The sequence below is a fragment of the Eptesicus fuscus genome, chromosome 7 (assembly GCF_027574615.1).
Source record: "Eptesicus fuscus isolate TK198812 chromosome 7, DD_ASM_mEF_20220401, whole genome shotgun sequence".
NCBI lineage: Eukaryota > Metazoa > Chordata > Mammalia > Chiroptera > Vespertilionidae > Eptesicus > Eptesicus fuscus.
Window position 1 is genome coordinate 26,384,735 of NC_072479.1, and position 18,188 is coordinate 26,402,922.

Genomic DNA, 18,188 nt, shown 5'->3' on the forward strand with positions numbered 1-18,188 from the left:
CAAGGACAGGAAGAATCCTTAGTAACAACATAGCCAGGCTACAGGGAGAACTAAAGTATAATTCATTGCTGCTCAGCTTGCAACATTAGTTACTTTTTGTTGAAAGTAGGTCTGAAGACCTAATAACAGTTCATATAGTCCACAGTGATCATGACCCAGGCTCTATTTTAATCCCAAATTTAAATTGTCACAAGGTAATGAATTTGGTTGGATTTCTTAGTCCAGTATAGAGTGTTTCAGTCAGACAGAACTCTCCTGCCACTCAACCTCTTAGATCTCTGCACTTCCTCTTTAAACTCTCTTTGGGATGGAATACATCACTGATCCAGTCAACTGTGTCCACAGTGGTAAGCCACTGTAGCACATTGAATGGTAACTGCTACAAAATGAATTTCTCAAAATGTATCTATAAATATTGGAGGCATTTTGGGCATTTTTAGTTAAAGGCAGTGCAATGAAAAGGCTCTGTCTGTGGCCTTGCATTAAGAGACACTGACATGGGATCCCAGATAATAGAGCCTTTTGGTAGATGGAGTTATTGACCCAGTTTCTCGCCTCCTCCAATATCTATGCCTTTTTGTATTATATTTTTAGGTTGAAGAAAATGTTTTAATAGATAATCCTATCTAATAATAGAGTAACATGTAAATTACCATCACTCCGCTACGCCCACGATTGGGCGGCGGGAGGCTGGGGGGCGGGACTCGGGGTGGCCTATCCGGCCACTGAGAGGCACGGATCCGCTGCCACTGAGGGGGTATACCCTGCTGTTGAGAGGCGCAGGGTGTGGGACTCCAGCCCCCTGTGCCTCTCACGGCCAGATCCTAGGCCGCTGAGGGGGCCTTCCTCGGACACCCGGCTGCGCCTCTCAACGGCAGGGTAGCCAGGTGTCCGCGGCAGCCCCCCTCAGCCACTGCGGACCATCAAATGCGTGGGAGCTGGGTGCCTGTCTGCTCCGGCACCAGGCACGGCGGAGGCTTCTGAAAGGCCTGGTGCCGGAGCAGACAGGCACCCAGCTCCACCGCGAAAAGCAAAAGCGTGTAGGGGACCCTACATGTGCATGATTCAATCATGCACTGGGCCTCTAGTATTAATATAATCTGAATACCAATAAAGTTGTAAAATATAATTTTTATATGAAGGAAGGGGCCTACAAAGTGAAAAATGCCTAAGGCCCACAAAAATCAACTTTCCTTCTGACCATAAAGCTGGCCTCTGGACTCTGATGGCCATGTTTCTTGTGGATGAGGGCACATGGAGCAGAGGTGGGTGCTCAAACTTCTTTGTCCCCTTCGTCCCCTTCTACCTGCTGGTCCCTCCTTAAGACGCATCTCAGCAGTGTTAATCTCAGCCCGTGCAGTCTCTCAGAATTTGATACCAGGGAAAGCAAGCCCAAAGCTTATAAGTTGTACCACTACTGTTCAGAATTGCCATTTTGAAGTTACTGGAGCTGTGAAGACCTAAGAGGCATGGAGGATGGTAAGAGATGACTAAGAGAGGACAGAGACACGCGGTGAGGCAGAGATGTGCTCTGATGATGCAGAGAGGCACTGTGATGGGCCTAGAAGTCTCATGGTAACACAAAGGGGGCCGTGATGATGTGAGAGGAGTGTGATGGCACACGAGGTGCATAATGAAGTGGTAGAACACATGGATTGCTTTCCATTTCCCCTCTGGGTCCGAGGTACTGGCATTTGTATTCCACCAGGACTTCTCAGGACTTGGGACTTAAGGCTTTCCATGATCCAATCCATTGATTCCTTCCTTTAGCACTTAGGTACTCCCTTCCCCAAAGGAATTTTGAAGAACTATGCACCTGCTTAGACACTAAACTTGACATCTAAAAAATACTTTGTCATTAGTTTATATAGTTGCCGAGGGGAAATTTTCTCTCTATTGTCAAAGTTGACTATTTTTGTGTGCGTGGTATAATGTACATAACATAAAATTGACCATTTTGACCTTTTGAAGTTTACAGTTCAGTGGTTGACCTTGCAGTTCCTTCTGGCAGAAGGGCGCCTTACCTTTTGACTTTGGGCCCGGTCATGTGATTTCTCTGATGAAAAGAAAGTGGGCAGAAGTGATAACGTGCCAGTTCCAAGGAGAGGACTTTAAGAGACATCAGATATTTGTTTGTCCTCTTGTACCTCAGCTATGAATGTCAGGAAAACATTCTCAAGGAGAATGAGAGATATGTGAAGTAGACCCAGACTAACCTTTGGTTTATAATTGTCCAGGTAAGCCCAGCCTAAATCAGCTGAACCCAACTTACTCACTGCTTAATAGCCAAAATAAATACTTACTGTTATATATCACAGAGATTTTTGTGATGTTTTGTATACAGCTATAGATGACTTACATGGGCCTAAACTTGATTCATAGCAGTGGGAAAAGAGTGAATAATAAAGAGTATGCTCTTCTTCTTCCAAAACTTTCTATTCTTTAGCTCTGACATCATGCTCTCTTGTATATTGTTCTACTTCTCTAGCTGTTAATTCTCAGCCTTATTTCTACCTCTTAATTTTGAAATTCCATACTAATTAATTTTAATATTTAAGACTAGCATAGCATTCATGGAACAAATTCCACTTGGTCTTATTCTTTTATCTTTCATTAAAAATTATATTCTTTAGAAATATAATTTGTTTAGGGATTTTACATCTATGTTTCTGAGAGATAGTGGTCTGTAATTACCTTTCTTGTAATGTGTTAGTAAGATTTGGAATCAGTATTTTGCTATTCTTATAAAATGTATTGGAAAATTTTCTCTATTTTCTGAAGAAGTTTGTGTAAAATGAGTTTTACTGCTTTCTGAACGGTTTGAAATAATTCACCAGTGAAGCCAACTAGTCCTAGAGTTTTCTCTTTGGGAAAGGTTTTATGTATATACTAGTAGCCCATTTGCAGGAAAATCCTGCAAGCAGCTGTTGCGGCCGTGTGCGCTGCCGCTGCCGCCGCCTTTGCGGCCACCGCACCTGCACCCGCTCGCCACTGCCACCCGCCCTGCTCCGCCCCACCCCACCCGGCCCCGGCTTTCCCTCTGGCAGCCACCTTGCTTTCCGCTTTTCCTCCCTCTTCCTTCTAAGTTGTCTTCAGTCTTCACTCCTCCCTTCCTCAGCATATGCAAATTAACCGCCATCTTTGTTGGGTAATTTGCATACTCACCCTGATTGGCTGGTGGGGTGGCTTTGGCTGGTGGGCGTGGCTTGGGCATAGCGAAGGTGCAGTCAATTTGCATATTACTATTTTATTAGGTAGGATTTATTTCCTTTAGCAGACCTAGAACTATTCACAACTATTAATTCTTGTGTCAAATTTAATACTTTGCATTTCTCCTTTTTATCAAATATCAAATTTATTGTTATACATTTGTTCAAAATATTTTCTTTTTAATGATTAAGGATCTATAATGACATTACATTTTTATTTCTGAGATGGTTAATGTCATTTTATCTTTTTACTGTGATTTCCTAGGGATCCTTATTTATTTCAAAAAATTATGTTTGAATCTGTAGTGTTTTTCTTTTTCTTTTTTTTTTTTTGTAGTGTTTTTCAATTGCATGTCTGCACTCTATTTCATTGATTTCTGTTATGATGCGATTATTTTCTTCAGGCGTGGGTTTTTGTTTTTTTTTTGTCTTCTTTTTTTCCTTAACTTCTTGAAAGGAAAGTTTCAGTAATTTAATGTGTGTGTGTGTGTGTGTGTGTGTGTGTGTGTGTGTCTGTGTTTTCTGATCATGGCAGAATGAGCCTTCCCTTGTCATTATCTTCTGTCTTCCCCCACAGAATGGGAAGCTCTTCTTCTTTTCAATAGTGTTCCTATCTTAGTGGATGACAGCACCATTTACCTCATAAAAATCCAGATACCTGTGAGCATCCTTGAACATTCTCCGTTTACTCTTCTGCCAGTTTCCACAACACATCAGTTATCAAAGCCAGTTGATTCTGACTCCTAAGTATATCTGTAATTAATTCACTTTTGTCTATTTATCCTTCTAAATATGGCTCATAGTCATTCACTTCTCTAATTCTACCTCACCAAAATTATACAAATAAATTTTAATATTTTCTTTACTCTATATTTTCATTTGACTTTCCAGACATAGAGGAGGTACGCTGGAATATGTTCTTAAAGAATTTTGTGTTTCTTCTACATAATACTTTTCAAAGTTATAAATGAATTTATTTTGATTTCTGTGCCACTTGTAGAATGTGCATTCCATGAGAGGAACATTCTATTTAAACTGTTACCTAAGATGTTCTGAGTTGTGTGGGCAGAGCTTTGAACATAGTAGAATCCAATAAACATCAAATCCTTGAGATAAATGGAACCACCAGAAGCTTACCTGCTATGATGGACAAAGATTTTGGAAGAGGGATAAATATGCAAGAGAAATTATTACAATTAAGAGAGATTTAGATGGGGCTACTCTTTGTCTCTCTGCACATTACCATTGCATTATATTTTAATTATATGTAATAATTGAATACATAAAAATAATATATACTTTTAGTGAAAAATAATACTCAGATACTGGCATTTATTAAGTTCTAACAATATGTCTTAAGTACATTACATATATCATCTCATTTAATTCTTAAAGTAATCCCACATGATATTGTCCTGATTTTATTAATGAGAAAACTGAAGCCCAGAGTAAGTTTCCTAAGTCTACATAGCTGGTAATGGGTGAGCTGGCATTTCAATTCTAGATATCTTGTTGTGGAGCCTCACTATTGACCACTCTGCTATGGCCTTTAATCATTTTCTCCCTTAGAATCACAAATAGGAGCTCAAAGGGAGGCCAACTGATGGTATATCCCTGTTTTTCTTTTCTTTTTTAATATTTATTAAATTCCATAAAATGGCATCCTCCATGATGATATTTTAGTGTCAAACGATCAAAAAATACTTTACTCTCTTAAAAATATGCAGCGGGCAGAAATAATCAAAATACATTTTGATTTAACCCAAAAGACAGTTTGAAAGAGCCAGAACTTTCATTGCAAGTGTGTTATACAGCAACAATGACAAGATTTTACACCTGTATCTAGAAAGATGTCAGGGCTTCACATGCCCAGAACCGCGGACTCTGATGATATCATGAGGACTCAATCTGTTCTTCATCTTTTGTGTTTTTATGGAAGCTCTTCCATATGGTGGCAAGATGTCTTTCAAAATGATTTGGTACACAGACCACTACCTTAACAATGTAAAGGAAAGAGCACCCAGCTCTGGTCCAGTAACACAAGCAACGATGCTATCTAAGGTTCTTATTGCTCTTGCTGGGTCACCCGTCCACCTGTGACCCCATTAGGGTAATAAAGTCGTTGGATAACATATATATGCATCAAATGCCCATCAGGAGAATCATACATGAAATCAATCTGTACTCCCCAAACTGAGAACTGTAGCGGTTAGTTTCTCAGAGAAAAATTAGGGAGGTCTTCTAGAATTAGGGTGAGTAAGTAATGAGCAGACAGAAATAGCAGATGACAAATATACATACTGAGAAAAAAAAATTAGAAAAGTCTTTTGTTGGAACTTAAGGTTAAGCACAATAGCAACAGTATCATTCATAAGCTTAGAACTGGTAGTCATAGAGAGAGTGAAGGTAACTGTCCCACATTGTAATTTAACTCATGGCATTGATGCACTTGAGACCTAAAATAGTTTCCACAAATATAAGTTATTGCCTCTGAACGCCCAGTAATCTCTTCCTGAAAACCATTGTTCTGTATGGCAACACTAAACAAGAGTCTATTTTTTCTCATTATTCTTCAGTGGAAAAAATAATGCATTTCATGATAACCACACCTCAACACATTTTCTAAAGTGTAACTAAAATATAGAGAAATGCCTATAAGAAACACGTTATCATATTAGAATGTAAGAAGCTTAAAATATGATGTTCTGACCACCAAACAATAGAGTTTATAATAAAAGGTACTTTGAACACAATGTACATGATGCTCCTCCTTTCTATTGCACTTTATATATATATATATATATTCATCTGATTCTGACAGTTTAATATGTCTATTTGGAATGTAACTCAAGATTTTTCCACATTTTTATGTATTGCATTTTGGGGATGAAAATTTACAGTTTTTCTCAGAATAAGCATTGGCCGAAGATGTTCTTTTCAGAGATATATATATCTTCTATGAAATTTGGCTTGTATTATTTTACTTTATATTATAATGTTTGGGTATCTTAAGAAACCTTTTCTGGCTGAGGGGGGGGGGGCAGAGTTATCCTCCCAGGGCTAGCTAATTTCTAAGGATAATAATAACTTGCCAGTCAGCATGCTTTTCATATCTAAACCAACCAATCCTGAGTTTATAATGCCAAGTACCTTCTCACACATCCAGCCAGTGTTTTCCTTGCATCAAATCATCCTGGAGACAGATACCAGGCAACTAAATACCACTCCTATAGCCCAAAGCATGCTGGAATTGTTCAAACTGCCCAATCCTGAACTGTTTATTCGGCCCTGACTTGCCTTTCCCATGGAAACCCCAGTAAGACGGTGGTTTAAGTTCTCCATCTTGGCCCCTGTCTTCGAGCTCCTGCCACCTTTGTGATTGCCCCATGACTGTGTGGCATGCAGCGACCCCTGTCTTGGACCTGTGAATATAATAAACTACTTCCTGCCCAGCCTTGTTCTCATCTGCTGTGGCTGCACTCACTTTATCATACCATATCCAATATGTACATTTTTGAAACATAGGTAAAGGAAAACCAAGAGGCATTTGCTAAGGAGATGTCAAATGGAGAGATTTCTGCAGGGTTCTTAGAGTGTGCTTGTCTGGGAACACAATGTAGGAAAAAAACAAACATAATACTGTGCAATAAGGCTAGATATTGGCTGTGTACAACTTAAGGGTTGGAATACAGCTTGGCAAAAACAACAGTAAAATAGATATACTCTTTTATGTTATCAAGAAACTTTCAGCTGTTAGAGAATTGGTTGCATCAAAATGAAGCAGACATTCTGTTTTGGGGGAACATATGCTAATTTTACTGGCCCTAAGGGGTAGTGTAAACTTTCTAGAGCTGAGGCTCTAAACCGCCTTGGCAAAATCCCACTGCTAGTCTTTTGAGAAATGAGTTTTGTCACCTTATGAACTGGTGTTTTTAAACTTCTAATTATTCCAAATAAGAATAAAATAAAATAAAACCAACTGGCTCCCACACATCAGTGTGACTCCTTATCACAATTGCATTGGATTAAATATTTTGTTTATGCCTGGAGAAAAATGAAAATGTAGACAATGTATTTTGTTCTAGCTGTAAGTAATTTGATGTAAATAAAGTTTCTTAAAAATTTAAAAAAATATATGTATACTCAAATACTCAAGTTTCAGAGTAAATAAAAATGAAGGATGATTTCTATTTTTCCATAACTCTCTTAAACAATGTGTAATACTTTAAAAATGAGCAGCCCTTGACTGAGCCAAAATGCTAGAGTTAAACAATTTTAGTGAGCAGGAAAGAAATTCTATGATATCAAAAAGTGCACCTCATTAGGATAAGGTAAAAGTTAGTAAGAGAGTGTTATCAAAAACTACTAAAAAAATCTTTCTGAATTCACCAGCAATTGGAGTTCTGCAATCCTTAAATGAGGAAAAGTGCTCATAGCCTGGCAAAACTGTCAGAAGGTAGCTGTGAAAACAGTAGTGAAATGTTCAGATTGGAGCAGCTGAGTAAAGAAAACAAAAACAACACTTTAAACCACTTTTGACAGTAAAATAAACATTTTTTTTATTTTTAATTTTTTTTACTGCAGGTGTCTTTCACCAAGGAAAGAGAAGCATTTCTAAGGTCTAACAGAAAGCATGAGGAGAGAAGAATTATTTTATTAGTATATGCTACGGAAGGAAACGGGTGAGCTTTATTGTCACACAAACCTGCATTCTCTCAAATTCCAGGGACCCAGGAAGGAAATTTTTAGAGATAATGATGAAAATGTCACAAGTAATATGAGACGTGGTCTCTTTCTTGGTAAAGTTGCATAACATCTCAGATAAGATAGGGCTGCTGTGAATTTTAAATTAGATTAAATTGGAGAACTTATCACACATTTTATTTAATATCATCAGCTCCACCATATCTCTCTTATGTTAAAAATTAACCATGGAACAGAAGCGATAGGGTAGCACAATGAAACAAGGAGCTAAGTTAGAATCCACACCTGTATTTTAAAGATTCTGCCCTTGCCAGTTTAGATTGTGGGTATTTGTTTTTCTATATCCATAGAAGACAGAAAAAAAAATTACAAGCCTTTTCAGACTTTGCTGAGAACTGAGTCTGTGCATAGGACATGCATTACTATTCATCCAGGTTGATTCTCCAGAGTTGTTCTCGTGTGGTGAGCTCTGTTTTGGCTGACAGGCTAACAAATTTAGCTTTGATGTAGGCTATTTGGTGTAGGGCTGAGCCCTTAACCTATGGAAACAGATGCTGTCTCCAGGTAGATAGTGACAGAATTGAGTAGAAATCTCAGTCACCCTGCTGGTGTCTGTCTGTTGGTGTGGTGGGAACCCCCACTCCTGTCCCCGCATTCACATTGGAATTGGGTCTGGGAACTTCAGAGAACCTCCTTGCTCTTTTGTTCCCTTTTGTACCCTCTGAATTGCTCTGGGATTTATCATGGTGTTTCTATGTCCAAGCCTAAATTTCAAAAGCAGAAAACCATCCTTTGAATATCTCACTTCTTAGTGGAGAATACACATTAGTGATCAGAATGAAATACTCCAAAGGAGGCACTCAAAAATTAATTATAAACAATCTGATAGTGAAGCAGCATATTCATATCTAGCCTTCTAGAAACTGTCTCCCTGCGCAAAAAATAGACTGGGGGGTTTCAGACCATGAAAGAAAACTCTAGGCTAGTGCCCCTCAAATCATCTGCCACTGCTTTATTCTGTCAATCATTTCAGATTCAACCCAATAGAGATTTATTCTCCCTCAAGTAAAGTTAAATAAACTGTCCTAATTTTTAATTTTTTTTTTGACAAGCAGGCCAAATCATCAAGAATTAACACTATTTTTCTAATAAATGTATCGAAAGGAAAGGAAAATTAAATAATGGTAAAGAGAGAGAAAGGGGAGAAAATAAACAAAGATTTAACAGCTTCCCTCACTAAGCAACTTTTCTTTTGGTGTAACTTATAGCGATACTTAGAAAATGTGTGTGGGGAGAAGTTTAGTGTTGCTTTTTAAAAAATAACTACAAAATTGTATATCACATAATTTTGGTACTATTATTCTTATTGTGACTTTCAGATAAAAATAACACATTTTAGTTGTAGATATGCTTCATTTGAAGAAAATAAACAACTAATCTATATTAATAAAAGGGTAGTATGCTAATTAGACCAGGTTGATCTGACATCTTCCGGTCATCTGGTCCTCCTTCCAGACAAAGCCATGGTGGTGGGGGCCAAGGCAGAGACAGTTAGGGGCAACCAGGCCAGCAGGGGAGAGCAGTTAGGGGTGATCAGGCTAGCAGGCAGAGGTGGTTAGGGGCAATCAGGCCAGCAGGCAGAGTGGTTAGGGGTGATCAGGCAGGCAGGCAGGTGAGCGGTTAGGAGCCAGTGGTCCCGGATTGCGAGAGCAACATCCCCGAGGGGTCCCAGATTGGAGAGGGTGCAGGCCTGTGCACCAGGCCTCTAGTCCAGTGGTTCTCAACCTTTCTAATGCCACGACCCTTTAATACAGTTCCTCATGTTGTGGTGACCCCCAACCATAAAATTATTTTCGTTGCTACTTCATAACTGTAATTTTACTGCTGTTATGAATCGTAATGTAAATATCTGTGTTTTCCGATGGTCTTAGGCGACCCTGCTAGTGGTTCTCAACCTGTGGGTCGTGACCCACAGGTTGAGAACCACTGCTGTAGAGCCTAAGACCATCAGAAAACACAGATATTTACATTACAATTCATTAACAGCAGCAAAATTACAGTTATGAAGTAACAACAAAAATAATTTTATGGTTGGGGGGTCACCACAACATGAGAAACTGTATTAAAGGGTCGCGGCATTAGAAAGGTTGAGAACCACTGCTCTAGTCCATAATAAAAGGATTTCGTTTTCTAAGGTTGTTATCCTTCATCTCACAATAAAGGACAAAATCCTTATTTAGTCTTTTCAGATTTCTTGGTAGGAGATTTAGAATTTTCTATGAGCAAGCAAATATTTTCTTTTGAACATCTTGCTGGTAAGTCTTCCTTTAGGAGACATGATTAGGCCTGAATTTGAACAAAAAAGATTCATCAAACCTACCTCTGTGTGTCCTTCACTTGAAACTCTGAAACTTTATGTAACATTGATGTGCTGAAGCCTTTTCTTCTTCTTTATAAAAGCCACAGGGATTTAATGTAACTTTCCTGGATTCTTTCAGTTTGCTCTTATAACAAAAGGTAGCTGTCTAATAGAAAAGAAAACAACAACAACATCTGAATTTTATTCTAGTGATTCAACTTGTATCAGCTCACTTGTGGGCCTTTCACAAACATTCAAGGGAGAAATTAATTGATGAGTCATTAATATCTAAATGCTTAAAAGGGCAGACTAAATAAATTTTTGAACCTTAATTAAATAAACATTTTAATATGTAAAAGTAAAATCTTTATCTTGGCTAATTAATTTTATTTAACTCTTGTTAGTGATGAGATATGGATAATATAGTTTGGCAGAATGTGGTTAGATTGCTTTCAAAGTATGTCTTTTCAGAATATGGCATAGCCTTTTTTCATGGACAAAAATTGCACACTTTGAATATACTAGACATATATTACATAACTTTATTTGTTTCTTCAGAAAAAAATTATACTTTTTCTGGACTCCTCATCATGTACCCCATTTTTGGCTGCCACTGCTTCAGTTAATTTTCGTGAGCCTTGGGGGCCAATATGCTATTTGGTCACATTTCTCTCTACAAGAGGACCATGAGCTTTCTCCTCAATAAATTTTATTTTCTTTGTATGTTCCTCTGTAAGTTTAGGATGCTTATATATTCTATTATGACGGTGCTTGTTGGAGGAGGTCATTGAGAGAATGTTATAATTGAACAGTGACCCAGGCAATCAGAGACTCCTCACCCCACCCTTGCCCTTGGAATGTATGATCTGCCCACCAGTTGCATAGCTAGAGCCATTTCAATGGATGCAAGCATGAGATAATGTTGTTGAGATCACTCAGATTATGTATGAGTAAGCCTGGTTGAGACCTCTATATAAACTTAAGATTCTGTGGCCACCCTAAACTTCTGTGGCCACCTCAGAAGTAAGTTTCCTTGCTTTTTAAAATTGCCATCTATTGCTGTGCAGAAGCTTTTTATTTTGATGTAGTCCTATTTGTTTATTTTCTCCTTAGTTTCCTTTGCTCTAGGTCAGGAGATGTATCCATAAACATATTGCTGCATAAGATGTCTGAGATTTTACTGCCAATGCTTTCTTCTAAGATTTTTATGGTTTCATGCCTTATATTTAAGTCTTTTATCTACCTTGAATTTATTCTTGTGTATGGTGTAAATTGATGGTCTAGTTTCATCTTTTTGCATGTGTCTGTCCAGTTAATCAAAATAAAAAGCTTCTGCACAGAAAAAGAAATCACCGACAAATTGAAAAGGAAACCCACTGAATGGGAGAACATATTTGCCAATAATATATCTGATAAGGGGTTAATATCCACAATATATAAAGTATTCATACAACTCAACAACAACAAAAAAGACAATCCAATTAAAAAATTGGCAGAAGACCTGAATAGACATTTCTCCAAAGAGGTCATATAAACGGTAAAGAGATGCATGGCCATATTAAAAGTCAACAAACAACAAGTGCTGGCGAGGATGTGGAGAAAAGGGAACCCTAGTACACTGCTGGTGGAAATGCAGACTGGTGCAGCCATTATGGAAAACAGAATGAAGTTTCCTCAAAAAATTAAAAATGGAACTTCCATTTGAGCCAGTGATCCCACTTCTGGGAACATATCCTAAAAACCCTAAAACTCCAATCAGAAAGAATATATGTGACCCTATGTTCATAGCAGCATTATTTACAATAGCTAAGATTCTAAGATTTGGAAACAGCCCAAGTGCCCATCAGTAGATGAATAGATAAAAAAGCTGTGGGATCCCTGGTTAGTTTGGCTCAGTGGATAGAGCATTGGCCTGCGGACCAAAGGGTCCTGGGTTTGATTCCGGTCAAGGGCATGTACCTTGGTTGCAGGCTTCTCCCCAGCCTGGGCCCTGGTCAAGGTTTGTGCAGGAGGCAACCAATTGATGTTTCTCTCACATCAATATTTCTCTCTGTCTTTCCCTCTCTCTTCCACTCACTATAAAAAAATCAATGGAAAAAGTTCCTTGGGTGAGAATTTAAAAATAATAATAATAATAAAAACTGTGGGACATTTACACTATGGAATACTATGCAGCTGTAAAAAAACAGGGATCTCTTACCCTTTGGGATAGCATGGGTGACCTGGAAAATTTCATGCTAAGTGAAATAAGCCAAACTGAGAAAGACAAGTATCACATGATCTCACTTATTTGTGGAATCTAATGAACAAAATGAATTGACCAACAAAATAAGACCTGAAGCAGAGAGACATGGAATAGACTGACATACCTCGATGTGGGGTTGGGGGGACGAGAAGAGATAAACCAAAGACTTTATATACTTACTAGAGGCCTGGTGCATGGAACTGTGGGCCGGGGCATGCGGGATGCTGGGGCTCATGGCCAGGGCGACACAGCCCCAGCGTCCCACGCACCCTGGCTGGCCTCTGGCCAGAGGCCTGCCTGCCCGCCCTCCTGCCCTCCCTCCATGGGCCGGGGCATGCAGGACGCTTGGGCTCATGGCCAGGGCAATGCTGCCCCAGTGTCCTGCGTGCCCCAGGGCGACACCACCAGCGTCCAGTGCCCCGGCCACTATGGGTGCTGCCATCTTTGTGACGGAATGATGGTTAATTTGCATATTACCCTTTTATTAGATAGGATATACATAGCCCATGGACATGGGCAAGAGGGTAGTGAAGACCTAGGGGATAGGTTGGGAGTGGGAGAAGTAGGAAAAGTGTGTGTGGGGGGGGACAGGAGATATCAGTAACACTATCAACAACAAAAAATGCATTAAAAAAAGAAAACAAACAAACAAAAAATGCAAAAAAAACCCCACAAACCCTGCCGTCTACCAATCTAGCATAGTCTGCCTCTTTCTTTTCTTGCTCTCTTTGAATGGAGGTCAATTTCAGATATCATCTGGAAATCTTCTGAGTTTGTGAACCAACAGAGTTTCCCACTTAAATGGATTGTAAGCAACTTTAAAACTAGTCATTCCTGAAGAATCTGAGACAAATATTTTTTTAAACTCCTGGCTAAAATTAATACCAACTCATGAGTTAAAATATTATATGGTTTTAAAGGGTACTCTATGAGAACAATCATAAATAATATGGCAGGATCAAAGATGATAAAAGTTTATATAGTGAAATTAAGAAGGTATAGCTCTATGGTCGACAAACTGCGGCTCGCGAGCCACATGTGGCTCTTTGGCCCCTTGAGTGTGGCTCTTCCACAAAATACCACAGCCTGGGAAAGTTTATTTTGAAGAAGTGGCGTTAGAAGAAGTTTAAGTTTAAAAAATTTGGCTCTCAAAAGAAATTTCAATCGTTGTACTGTTGATATTTGGCTCTGTTGGCTAATGAGTTTGCCAACCACTGGTATAGCTCAACTGTGGCTTATTTTCTTTTTATTAACACCCCAGTAAAGGCACTCTTGTAAAAAGGATTTTAGGATTATTATTTTTTGTATATGTAAAGTTAATTTTGTCAAAGAATTCCTTTGTTATAAGCACAATAAGAATTCCTTATTCTATGAACAATTCATAAAAGCTACTGATAATTCTTTTATATTATTTAAGGTGAAACTCTCATGAAAAAAATTTAATGTACTGCTTATTTTTTAAAATTTTATTTCTTAATACATTTTATTTTTAGGATATACTTATATTTACAGAAGAAGGTATGAAGTTAGTAAAGAGTTACATTATATTACACACCCAGTTTTTCTGATTATTAACATCTTGTTTTTATATGGCACTTTTCAAGATCAGGCGCGTTCAGGGTGGTATGGCCGTAGACAGGGATTATATGGCACTTTTAACCTAAAAATAAGGCAAAAGTGAGAGGCAACAGTATTTTTTTGAGATCCAAAAGAATAGCTATTCTGGAAGCACTAATTCAAACAGAAACCCAGTGTTCTGATTAGGAGACAAAGGCAAGGGATATTGTTGAGGAAATGAAAGGAAGCAATTGCATCAATGAAGGAGAAAATCACATTAGTCAAAGGGAACAGTCACAGTAATAGAAGAAAGTCATTTCTATAAGGCAGATAAGCTAATAGTTATGTTAATTCTAAAGAATGTATTTAATTTTCAGTCCATTAGTCATAATATCTGCTTCCTTGTTATCTCGACAAACAGTTGTTTTAGGCCCAGCCCAAAGGTTATTTTGCTCAGTTTTAATATTCCTAAGGTTTGAGGAGTAAGACCTGCAAGTTAGTTCCTCTGGGATGGCAGCTCCAACTCCATTTAAAGTAACTCCATTTTATTTAATATTAACACATTATAATTAATTAAGTGAATGTCATATTCAGATTTCCTTGCCTTTTACCTAATGTTCTCTCGCTGTTCCAGTGTCCCATCCAAGGTACCACACTGCATTCACTTGTCATGGCTCCTTAGCCTCTTTTATTTAAAATCATTTTTTTAAATTTATTGGGGTGATATTGGTTAATGTGACCTAATAATAGACAAACATGTAAATTGACCATACCTCTGCTACGCCCACAGCCAATCAGAGTGAGTATGCAAATTAACCCAACAAAGAAGGTGGGTTAATGTGCATATGCAGGCTCAGAGCAGCCAGGAGGAGCTGGACACCTGCTATGAGCCGGAGGTGGGGGCGGCGGAGGGAGCTACAGGAGCGGTGCGCTGGACAGAAGCGAGGACTTGCCGGCTCCCAAGCTGCTGGGGAGCGGGGACATGCTGGATCCTGGGTGCACCGGGAGTGGGGACTTGCCAGCGTCCAGACGGCTGGGGGTGAAGCCAGGGGAAGGAAGGCCTATTGCACGAATATCGTGCAATGGGCCTCTACTAAAATTATATAAGTTTCAAGGGTACAATTCTATAATTCATCATGTGTATATTATATTCACTATTTATTCCCCCCTTTACCCTCTTCTACCTCCCCCCAGACCTATTCCTCTCTGATAATCACCATACTGTTGTCTGTGTCTATAAAATATATATTTTTTGCTTCATCTCTTTACCTTTTTCACCCAGTCCGCTAAACCCCTCCCCTCTGACAGCTATCAGTCTGTTCTCTGTATCTAAGTGTCTGTTTCTATTTTGTTTATTAGTTTATTTTGTTCATTAGATTCCATATATAAGTAAAATCATATGGCATTAGTCTTTCTCTGGTTTATTTCACTTAGCATAATGTTCTCCATATCTATCCTTGCTGTCACAAAGAATCAGATTTCCTTCTTTTTTTTACAGCCAAATAGTATTCCATTGTGTAAATGCTCCACAGCTTTTTTATCCACTCATCTGCTAATGGGCACTTGAGCCTCTTTTTGACTGTTACAGTTTCTTATACTTTCTTTGATCCTTTCTTCCTTTTTTAAAAAAAAGTCTGATAATTTGGATGAGAAGTGGTTGAATATTATGTAGCATGTCCGTCAACTTGAGTTTATATGATGTTTTACTCATTATTATACTGGGATTTATGTGACTTGGGGAGGAAGACCACAGAGTTCATTATCTTCATGATAAGTTCCATTATCATCACATTATATCCAGGGAACATATTATCCACATGACTTACCACTGATTATATTAACCTTGATCACTTGATGAAAATAGGGTTTGCCAAGTTTCTCTACTCTAAGGTTACTCCCCCTTCCCTCTCCTATATTATGCTCTTTGGGAAGAAGTCACTTACGGAGCTGGGATTTATGCTCTTCATTCTTGAAGTAGAATATGTACGTAAATTATTTGGAATTTTTCTGCAGTATATATTTGTCTCTTCTTCATTTGTCTATTTATTAAATGATTTTTTTCTATTAGTATGAAATCATGCATATTGTTTTATAATTTTGGTTATAATTGATAACTACTTTACTCCGTTAATTAGCTAAGATGGTCCCCTTTTATTTCCTATATTGGTAATTGTGTCTTTCTCTTCTTTTATTTTCAGAATTATTTTAGCTAGACATTTAACAATTTTATTTATCTTTTTAAGAATCACCATTTGATATTGCTGATTTTTTATATTGAATCCTTGTTTTTTATTTTATTGATTTCTGCTCTATTTTTATTATTTCTTATGCTTGTTTAAGGGTTATGTTGCTCTATTTTCTCTAATGCCATAAGGTTGAAACTTAGAATATGAGTTTAAATATTTCTTCCTTTTAATATATGCATTTAATACTCTAAATGCTGTTCTAATCACTGTTTACATTGTAGTTCACAAATTTTGATAAGTTACATTTTCATTTAGTTTTTTTAAAATTTTCCAAATGATCTTGAGGCTTTTTTTTTTACCCAGGTGTTTTTAGTAGTGTATTTTTAATCTCAAATATTTGGAAATTTCCAGCAATCTTGTGTTATTGACCTAGTTTAATTACCTGTGGTCTAAGAACATACTTTGTATAATTTATATTCTTTTTTAAAATATGGTACTTTTATCATGGCTCAGGATGTCTTATGTCTTTGTGATTGTTCCATGTGAGCTTGAAAAATAATGGCCCTTGCTGGTTTGTCTCAGTGGATAGAGCATTGGCCTGTGGACTGAAAGCTCCCCGGTTCGATTTTGGTCAAGGGCACATGCCTGGGTTGTGGGATCGATCCCCAGGGGAGGAAGGGGTGTGTGTGCAGGAGGCAGCTAATCAATGATTCTCTCTCATCATTGATGTTTCTATCTCTCTATCCTTTCCCTTAAATAAATATATATATTTAAAAAAGAATGTACTTTACCACTGTTGGAGGGAGTATTCTATAAATATCAATTAGAATTTATAGATTTACAGCAATTCATTCTCATAGCCTAAGATTTATCACTGTTAAATGCAGTTGAAATAGGAGAATTAAATACCTTCATCTTTCAAATCTTGATGTGTCTCTAATCTCTTTTTTTCCTCAAGGAACAAGGCATTATTTATTGACTATTTAACAAAGAGAAATCCTAAAGGTCCAAAGTGAAATTTTGGTCCTAAGGGACTAAATCTTTAGAGCCAGTATCCAGTAATACTCTACAGTCCCTCCTCCAATGCACAGTCCTTTCTGGCATGTAGCTGCTGAAAATAGAATATAGTTTTATACTATATTGTGCATTTTTATTATTATAGAATAAAGTTTTATAGTATATAATTTTCTAAAGGAGATTTCACATTCTTCCATTGAAGAGACTTTGAATTTGTAAACTAAAGCAGGTCTTGGGATTGGGTGAGATATATGCCTTCCTGTTGTGGTGACAGGTTGGGTAACTATCTTAATGAAATCAGTACAGGACAAAGAATCTTGAAGTGCTGGACATAAACTTGGTCTCATAGCATCGTTTAAGTTGCCAGACCCAGACCGTTCTGAAATTTTCTGTTATTTAAGCCAATAAATTACTTTTTACTTTTTATATTATTTTAATCTGAGTTGCTTTCTCTTCCATTTGAAATAACCATTATACTGTCCTCAAACTGTAATTCACATGTGCAGATGTTCCAAATCCTATGCATAAAATAGTTTCTCACATGGACAACTAAGTAGGTCCTTACTCCAGGGTATATAGCAGCTGGATTGTACTAGTATGTACTTACCATGATGCTTAATGAGTCTTCCAAACAACACTGCTCAGATTGCAAAATGTTTTATAAATAATTGAAATATAATTTCACTGAACCTTTTATATGAGAAAAATGGTAGGGGAGAGTTTCTGACTCCTTTTCCCTAAAAACTTTCCCCTTTACCCAGCCCTTTATGCCTAATAAAGCTTAGTTTACAGATATTGTTAAAATCTTTGTTGATTATTTCACTGAAAAATACCTTTGTGGCAGAAATTTTAGTTAGAGAGGAGCAACTAGAACAGGCCTAAAGCAGAAAACCGCTTTAATCAGTTAGGTT